The sequence below is a fragment of the Mus musculus genome, chromosome 11 (genome assembly GCF_000001635.26).
Source record: "Mus musculus strain C57BL/6J chromosome 11, GRCm38.p6 C57BL/6J".
NCBI classification, from domain to species: Eukaryota; Metazoa; Chordata; class Mammalia; order Rodentia; family Muridae; genus Mus; species Mus musculus.
In genome coordinates, this window is record NC_000077.6 from 31,789,571 (window position 1) to 31,799,327 (window position 9,757).

Genomic DNA, 9,757 nt, shown 5'->3' on the forward strand with positions numbered 1-9,757 from the left:
GTCAGTGGATGCAGAGCCCACTAATCCAGAAGGCAAGGTGCTCGCTTGCTCATGGAGTCATTTGTTAAGTGTCATCCTCTTCCGTGATGTGAAGGACCCATAAGGATGAACATATGGACTCTTCCGCATGCTACCCAGTGATGCCATTTTACTGAGGCTGAAGCCGGGAAAAATCACAGACCAATCAGGACAATGCCATTTTGTTAATGTGTGTCATATAGGAAAGACTCAAGCATCATTCACTTCAGCCACTCTAGAAATAAATGTATGTATGTATGTATGTATGTATACATGTATGCATGTATACATTCAGCAAACTGAAAACATGTCTTTCCACCTACTATGTGCCAGGTAACCTATGGGGCAAAATGAAAGAAATCAAGGAAAGAAATCCTGCAGCCCAGATGCTGTAGGCTTGCAGCTCAGAACAGATTTGAAGGGGCTCAGGAAGGGAGCTGAGGAATCTGGGTGCAGTGCACAGGTGAGGCACAGCCCTGTCAATTTAGGAGAAGGGAAGCAGGGGCAGTGCTCCTCAAAGACTCTCTGATGGCAGAGTGTCAGCAGAGAAATCTGCTGAGGCTGCAGAAGAGGGGCTGGAGCCCAGCCTGGTGACTTCGTCAATTTTTTCTTCTATGCCAGGGGACAGGGTTAGCAATTTCCTTTCCCCTCTCAAGCACAGCCATCTGCTCTGTTCAGCAAACAGAAAATCCACCTCCAGAAAAAAAATGTGTATTTCTTTGTGGCCTCGTGATGAGTCCCACCTCTTCTTCAGGCCTTGTGAGGATCAGTGACCCGGCTCATCCCTTTTCTTTGGGCGTGTTATCCCTGCTCCCAGCAAGGTGTGGTGGCATATTCCTGTAACTCAGGAAGTAGAAGCTGAAGGTTAGTGAGTTCATGGTCAGACTGGACTACAGAGTAAATTCAAGGCCAACCTGTGCTCCAAGGTGAGATCAGGGCTAGCTTCAGTATAGTGAGATCAGGGCTAGACCATCTCAAACACAAACAAAAGCTGAGGAGATAGCTTCATAGTAGTGTCGGCCCAGCTCTTGCAAGGTTCTGGTTCCATCCACAGCATTGGGAAAGTAAAAGCAAGATAATTTCATAAGCAGAGAGAATATTTATGCCTAATCTCCTTCCCCCAAACTCTTGCACTAAAGCCTAACTCCTAGGTGATGTTATTGGGAAAGGAAGGGCATTATAACATTCATGATGAGGAGCCTCAGCAGTGGGATTGATGTCTTTATGAAAAAGACCCAGTGTGCTTCCCAAAGCTTTGCCCCTTGTGAGGACCTTGCCAAGGAAAGGCATCTATGGACCCAGGCCTGGTGGCATATACTTTGAATCCTAATACTTGGTACTTGGGAGACAAGGCACACAGATCTCTGTGAGTTCAAAGCCTGCCTGCTCTACATGGAAAGTTAGAGGAAAGTTAAGGCTATAAGGTGAGAACTTGTCTCAAAAAAAAAATTAAAAAGAAGGGTTGGAGAGATGGATCAGTGGTTAAGAGCACTGATTGCTCTTCCGAAGGTCCTGAGTTCAAATCTCAGCAACCACATGGTGGCTCACAACCATCTGTAATGAGATCTGACATCTTCTTCTGGAGTGTCTGAAGACAGCTACAGTGTACTTAGATATAATAATAAATAAATGTTTTTTTAAAAATTAAAAAGGAAAGGCAGAAAGGGTGTGTCTGAACAGCAAAAGTGAGTCCTCTTGACAGCAAGCCTGCCCATATGGTGGTCTTCAGCTCTTGAACTTTGAGAGAGCAACTTGTCAAAACAAACCCTCACCCAATCACAGGGCTCTGCAACAGCAGCCCAAAGGGACCTAGGCTGTAAAGAACATGTCTTCAGATGAAAGCCCATAGTCATTCCGGGCCTGGAGCTGCTCAGGGCAGAATGCTTCTTAATTGGGCCCTCCCACTTCAAGGCACGGTGTGGTCCTCCTGAGATGATAAAAAGAGCAAGCAGCATTGCTGACCTTCTCCCTAGTTCTTCTCAGTAAAAAAAAAAAAAAAACTAGATAGATTGGAGAATTGAAGTTTCTAGAAAGAAAAAGACAATGAAGTAAAAAAAAAACTATGAATTTAGTGTTAAGACGGCCTTTTTGTTTGTTTGTTTATATTTTCTTTCAAATCCCGTTTACCAAGAGGAAATTTTTTTCTTTGGTTCTGACACATTTTTAACATTTTTGAAAAACACAGTACCTCTCCAAATTTCTTTCTTAAATGGGAATCAAACAGGTCCAGGCCCTAAGCCCAGAGTCTTTGATGGGTAGGCCTAGTTCTCCAAAATGTAATAACATTGCTTTAATGTCATGCGATTTCTTTTTATGGGCAGCTTCTGTCTACAGTAGGGGTACTGGCTTTCTATTCATGGTGGTGAGTAACTTTCCCTTTTGAAGAAATGTATTTTAAGTTTCTGATGTGAGAGAAGCCAAAGGAAAATAATAAACCAAGGTCTAGGTTTACAGCTATGGAAAAATCATCTACGGCTTTGAACAACTGAAGTTTGAAAAGAGAATTAGAAATCTGAGGGACATCAGCTTAAGCAACACTCACTGGGGTAGATGTCAAGGCTGAAACAGAAAAGATGGCTCATTAGATAAGTCAGGGATGAACGCTGGAGAAGGCTAGGAGACTCTTCACATGACCTTGAGCAGACAGTAACCTCCTAACATAGTAAAGAACAGATCTAGTGTTGAACTTGGCAAAGGAACCTTCTCTTGGGTCCAGACGTCTCTTTTCTAAATAAAATGTGGCCCCAGTGCATTTGCATCTGCTTCCTGTGAGCAGCTAGTGCAGCTGCAGTGATGGTGATGATGGTGATAGTGATGCTGCAGATGCTGGTGATGCTAGTGGGAGGCTAATGATGACAAGTATTGTTCATTGAGTCTCCCACGCTGAGTTTCTCACACACTTCTGTGCTTCTATCTAAACCCCTTTCAACAGCCTTCACATTCTCAACAGCCCTTACCCACACCACTGTTTCAGGTTTGCTATTGTCATATACTGCTGCAATAACTTGAGGATGGGACCTAGTTCAAAGATTAAATTTGTGTATGTTTGTTCCTGTATACTTTGTGCACATAGCCTATGGTGAGTAGTGTTAACCACCAACTTCACAGAGACAATGTTTTCTGGGAGACAGGCCTCAGAGTATGCCTGGGCAGTTATTTTGATTGCATTCATTGAAGTGGGAAGACCTGCTCACTATAGGCGGCACCATTCCCTAGGATCCTGTAAGTAGAGAAAGGGAGCTGAGCAGCCACATGCATTTGTTGCCCTCTGCTTCTTGATTGTGGGTGCTACCTGACCATTAGCTCAAGCTCCTCCTGCCTTGCCTTCCCCACAATGATGGACTGTATCTTAAACTGTGAAAGTAAACCTTTCTCCCTTAAGTGGATATTTGTCAGAATATTTTACCAAAACAAAAGGAAAAGAGAAAAAAAACATAGCCTTAGGATAACTTTACACAAGTATGTAAAGGTATTTTTATGCATGAAACTAAGTTTGTGTACACTTCACCAGGAGAGGTCAGGCATGGGGTTTTTCACTCGTTACATCACGACAGTGCTCAAAAAAAAAAAAAAAACCTTTAGATTTTGGAGTATTTTGAATTTTAGATTTCAACCTGAAAAGCCAACACAAGCAAAGCCTGACATTTAAGGACCACACAGAAGACTTCTTCAAACCACTTCTTCATCCCTTTATTCTTGAGAACCATCACAGGGGGCAAGTATCATCACTCCCATTTTATAGATTAGAAAACTGAGGTAGAAAGAGGAATGTGTGGGTGTGATGGCTGTTCTTGGTTGTCAACTTGACTACAATTGGAATGAACTAAACACCAAGAGGCTGTGAAGGGTTTTTCTTGCTTGAAGTATTTGAAGTGGAAGACCTACCCTAAATCTGAATAGTTGAGGTGGGAGAATCCACCTTGAGTTGGGACCACACCTTTGGGTGGCGTCCTATAAAGAGGACATAGAAGGAAGGTTTTGCTGGCAAGTCCATTTCTTCACCAGTATTAGAGCCTACTTCTTTGAAATTCTGGTGTATATTGCCAAACAGTCAAGATGACCAGCCTTGTGGTCTGAACAACTATTGAGTTCTTGGACTTTCCTTTGGGAAACTGCCATTATTGGAAAAGTATGAGCATAACCCAGAAGCCACTCTAACAAATCCTGGGAGGGGGGGGAGCAATGGGCTATGCACAGACAGCTTGGTCTCCAGTTGAGCTGAGGTGTGGAACCCCAGTAAAACCCGGTGGTGAAAATTTTCACTTACATGGGACGGAAGGCCTTTCATCGGGAAGTTAGACGCAGCTCGTTAGAAGAAAGCCTATCCCATCGTCCAAGCACAGCCTTGATAGAGATAGTCTATGGTTTTAGAGCTTTATTGTAGAAAGGCAGGGGAAAAGAGAAAAGGTAGAAAGAGAGACTGGCCATGGCCAAGAGGAGACAAGGGGAAAAGGAGAGAGAGAAGAAAGGCTAGAGTAAGAGGGAGAGAACAAGGTGGGGCCAAGTAGCCCCTCTTATAGTGGGCTTGTTATCTTGCTGTTGCTAGGTAACTGGGAAGAGTCTAGCCTGAAGGTCAGAAGCTTGGGACATGGTGTATGTGATTGTTAGCCACATGCTTCTCCTGTGGGGGCCGTGGGGGCAGTATCTTCTACAGGAGCCAGAGGTCCAGGGGACATGAGGGAATGCCTTCTGTCCCATGTAGGTAAAAATTATCAACACCAGGTTTCACCAGCGTTCCACACCTCAGCTCAACTGGAGACCAAGCTGTCTGTGCATAGCCTATTGCCCCACATGTGTGTATATTATAGATTCAACCTATCAGTTTCTCTAGAGAAGCTAATTCAGTAGGCTTCAGCCATAAGTAATAGTGTGGATCCCAGAGCTTCCATTCTGATCTCAAAGCCCACACTCAGTCAACACATGATATGTAATGATAGAGCACAGACTCTAACTCTGTCGTACAAAGAACTCACAGCTACTAAGCTGTCAGATCAGCTGAACCACCTTCCAAGTCACATTCCCCAAAGGCAAATGCCTCTATGCCTTGAGCAGATAGGAACTGTGCATCTTCTGTGCCAGGCACACACACCATCCTTCCTTCAGTTAGCTGCAGCTGGGAGCTACAGGCCCAGCTCTGTCCTTGCCCAAGTGGGAAGGTCACCCCACAGCTTTAAGGGCTTCTGTTGAGCCCTGAGCTCAGGCTGGGTCTGTAGAACATCTAGTCTAGACCTTCTTTTTGCTTAAACCTCTACTTTTGCCAAACTCAGTTTCTTTAGCTATGCAGTTGAGCACTCCTAGGTTGCGTGGCTGAGCTTATGGGGTTCTAGTAAAATTTGGAGGAGATTGTGCAGTGAGAAGCCGAACTGATCTGAAGCCCCTTAGAAGTGGAGCTGCTTTTTATTTTTATTCTGTTTGTTTTGGTTTCTTTGTTTGTTGGGCACTGCTGTCTGGTGAGTTTAATTTTAACGTTGATATCTAAAGTTCAACTTAAATTGACATAAACTTATTACATGTTTTGTGGACATAGTATGATAATTCACTACATATATACGCTGTGTGGTGAAACTAAAAAGTTCGATCCCATCAAAGCAGAGGGTAGAGTAGGGGCGTGGTAGTTGCCTTTCTCCTGAGAATACCCAAACAGACAATCTGGAGGAGGAAGCATTCGGGCGGGGGAAGGAAGACTTACGTTATTCATGGTTTTGGTTTACCGTATTGGAAGGCAAAGTACAACATAACAGTTTATATTATGGCTTACGTCATGGTAAAGTAACCTGCCTATTCCAGCAAGACTCTGCTTTGTAAGTCCCCATTCACTCCCCAGGGATCTACCCAGGAGTAACAACAGATCTGGCAATTCCTAATATTATCTATGTGTACATATATAATTATGTATACATGTATTTAAAATTAGCAACAATTAAAGAAAAAAGGCTATGAATTCAAATGCAGGGGGTGCATAGGAGAGGTTAGAAGGAGGGGAGGAGGGAAATGATATAATCTCAAAAATTAAAAATTATAATTAAAACACAGAAAAGCAATAAAATAATGGTTTTGGAGCACTGGTCTTAACTTTGTTCTGTCATTCAAGCAGAGAGTGGGCCAGGTTTAGTGTGTTTGTGGCATAGGAAAATGGCTGTTTTGTTAACATCCTTGTGTGTGTGTGTGTGTGTGTGTGTGTGTGTGTGTGTGTGTGTGTGTGTGTGTGTGTGTGTGTGTATGAGTGTAGCCTCAACAATTAGATTGCTCCCAGCACCAGCTTCAGACCTCCCTGGGAGCTTTGTTTAATGCTGACTCCAGAAAAAGGATGAATGGTCCCATGTAATGACCACACCAGCCTACCAGGGAGATGTCCTGGAATCCCTAGGCTGCTGAGACCCACCACTCATTGTGTGTGCCAGATCTGCAGGAGCAAGAGGCTTTTCTGCAGGACTGATTTAATCCCTTATGCTATCTTTACTTGTTTTAAGTCTTATTTTTATTTTAAATTATATTATGTGGGGGGTTTTGTGGGGGATATGCTCATGAGTGGAGGTTTGAGCAGAGAACAGAGGTGTCAGATGCCCTGGAACTAGAGTTAAGGGTGTTGCGATCTGCCGAGTAATAATAAACAGTAATAGTTCTCCTTTGCATAAAAGGAGGTGGTTTCACCTTGTCACCAATCCTGTCCGAGCCTTTAAGCATTGAAGTGAGGCCCTGTGGTCACTAGATTGAGGATTATTAGAGACTCCAACCTCTCAGTGTATGGCAGAGGAGCGGTTTCTATTTCTGGTGCCCACTGTCATCTCCAGGGAAATGCCACTCAGCTGCCCCAGAGTCACAATGTTCTTATTTCCCTCCAGGGCCTGTGACTCAGCACACAGCTCCAGATGGCTTCCTGCACTTCTAGGCTCCTCTGCTGGGCGCTAATGGCAAGGAAGCGGCAGAGCTCTCCTGGCCCAGCTCCCCACCGGACAGCCCATTTGCACAGGCTGCTTTCTCCCCAGAGAACATATGCTCTGCACTCTGAAGGTGAGATCCAAGAATCACACCGCCCTGTGGACCAGGAAGATGGGGAAGGGAACTTGTAGAGCCCCCCAATCCTGTGTGGGAACGCTTATCATCTACCTCCGAAGCTTGCAGAGTTAGGGCTACCAGATGAAACAAAGAATACCATGGCAGCTCAGAATTTCAGACAAATTTGTTTGTTTGTTTTTGTCTTTGTTTTTATTATAAGTATGTCACAAATACTGCATTAAAATCTAGTTGAATGTCCTGTAACTTTACTCATAACCCTTCCAGCATGTCAAGCATGGAGCAAAGAAACCAGTGTGCTTTTGCTCCACTAAGACCCTATACTTAGTGGAATCTTTGCCATGAGATGCTCATAGTACCTGTGACAAACAGTCTTGCAGTGGGTGTGACAGCATGAACCATCTCAGCCAGGGAGTAGGGCACTTGGGCCTTTTGTCTATCACTTCAACTTTAAGATGCTCCAACGTTTGCATGCTTCTGGCTGCCTGGCACAGGTGTAGACCAAGCCACTGGTGTCACTTCTCATAAAGGAATAAGAAGTGTAACTTGTTAGTGGGTTAGAGCTGCACACTTAGCTGTAAAGTGTTCCTTAAAGCCTGCTTGACATGAGAAAACCACATGGGACAGTTGACCTGCTATGACTGTACTGCCACGGTCCCTCTTTGAATTTGAATGTCTCTGCCTACCAAAATATGAATTGTGTAAGGGGAGGGATTTGGGTCTGTTTTGTTCTCTAGCACTCAGGGTAGTGCCTGGCTCCCCTAAAGGTGGAACACTGGGTTAACTGAAATCAGCCTAATCAACAACATACGCAAAAATAATGCATGCCAGGCACAGTGGCTCACATCTCTGATCCCGGTGCTTGGAAATCGGAGGCAGGAAGGTCAGGGTCATCAGACTTATACAGGTAGTTACTGCAAGCTGGCCTGTCTCGTGAGACCTTGTCTCAAAACAAACAAACAAACAAACAACACCCATAAATAAATACACATTCGCAATCTATGTCAAGGAAGACTTTCTGGAGCAAATCAACTTCCTTTCCTTGCTGAGTTACAGTCATAACCCTGCTTTGTTTACAGTAATTTATACCAAACCCAAGCAGGGCTTCCATTAGCCACTACAAGTCACAAATACTCAGTGGTCAGAGCCCGAGGCTGACGTGGCTTTGACTGCTCTCTCCCAAACTCTCCATAGATCAGAGACTGTGTCTTTTTGTCTTTAATACATTTTCAGTGGCTCTGGTATTCGTCAGTGTTCTGTTGCTATGATACAATACCTGAGCCTGGGTAAACTATAAATAAAAAGAGGATGTCCATATTGTGAGTTGTTTGAGAGGCTGAAAGCCCAATGGCACATCACCAGCTCTGGTGAGCACACCCCTATCCCTACCCCCCACCCTGCTACCTTCTTTGCCTTGTGGCACATGGTGTCACAGCTGCAGGAATTCGTATATGGAAGAGCAAGACACGAAGCCCTACAGGTTCTTTTGTGAATCAACCTGCTCACACAAGATCTACTTCAACCCCTTCTAGAATGTTCTGTCCCTACAGACCTCCCACAGGGTCCCACCACTCAGCTTATGAACCAAATCCCCAAGACATGAAACCCCGGAGGACAAACCACATCAAACCCCAGTGGGCCACAAGGTACAGATGACTACCCAGTACTCAGTGTGAGGAGTCTGTGGTGAGGGCATCATCAACAGGAATTGCAGACAGGCTGCTGGAATGTCTTAGCACCCAGAAAACCTTGAAGTCATCCTGAGGTCACCTAGTAGCAGCTTCAGAGGGCCTGGTGTACCAGTTCTGGCAGCTGTTTTCAGGGCCCACATCCCAGCAGACCCCTCCTGCCATTCTGCACTGATTTCTCATTCTTTCATCATTAGTGATAACTCTCCAAGCTGCCCACCTCCTATCTCCATCACTGGCCCTACAAAGAGCTTGCCGAATGCCCTAGTTTGATTTCTGTTGCTGTGATAAAAACACTGACTTAGAGGCAGGAGACTTATTTGACTTTTAGTTTACAGTTTATCTCCAAGGCAGGACCCCAAGGCAGAAACCCAGAGGCAGAAATTGAAGCAGAGATTACAGAGCAACCTTATTGACTTACACCCGTGTACAATTTTAGCCACTTTTCTTACACAGTCAAAGACTGCCTGCCTAGGGATGGCACTGCCCACAGTGGGCTGTGCCCACAGGCCAATCTGATGAAGGCAATTTCTCAATTGAAGTTCTGTCTTCCCAAGTGGGTTAAGTTGCTAACTTTGATGGTTTGAGTGAGAAAGGCTTCAATAGGCCCATAGAGCAGAATTCTTAATTCCCAGTTGGTGGAACTGTTTGGGAAGAATTAGAAGGTGTGGCCTTATTGGAGGAGATGTGTCACTGGAGTGGGCTTTGAGATTTCGTAGCCCCCACAAGTTCTAGTTAGTTTTCTCTCTCTGTCTTTTGTTTACCAAGACGTGAGCTATAGCTACTCTTTCAGCACCATATCAGATTGCCACCATGGTTCCTGCCATGTTGGTCATGGACTCTAATTTTCTCAGACCACAAGTCCCCTATGAACTCTTTCTTCTATAAGTTGCCTTAGTCATGGAGTCTTTTCATAGCACTAGAAAAGTAGGACACCTGAAGCTCACTATGACACTGTCTGTCTCAGGATCATGTTGATCAGCTTCCCAATGTTCTTGCTTCTAGCCTCCTCTCTACAAATCTACCTTCACCACTGT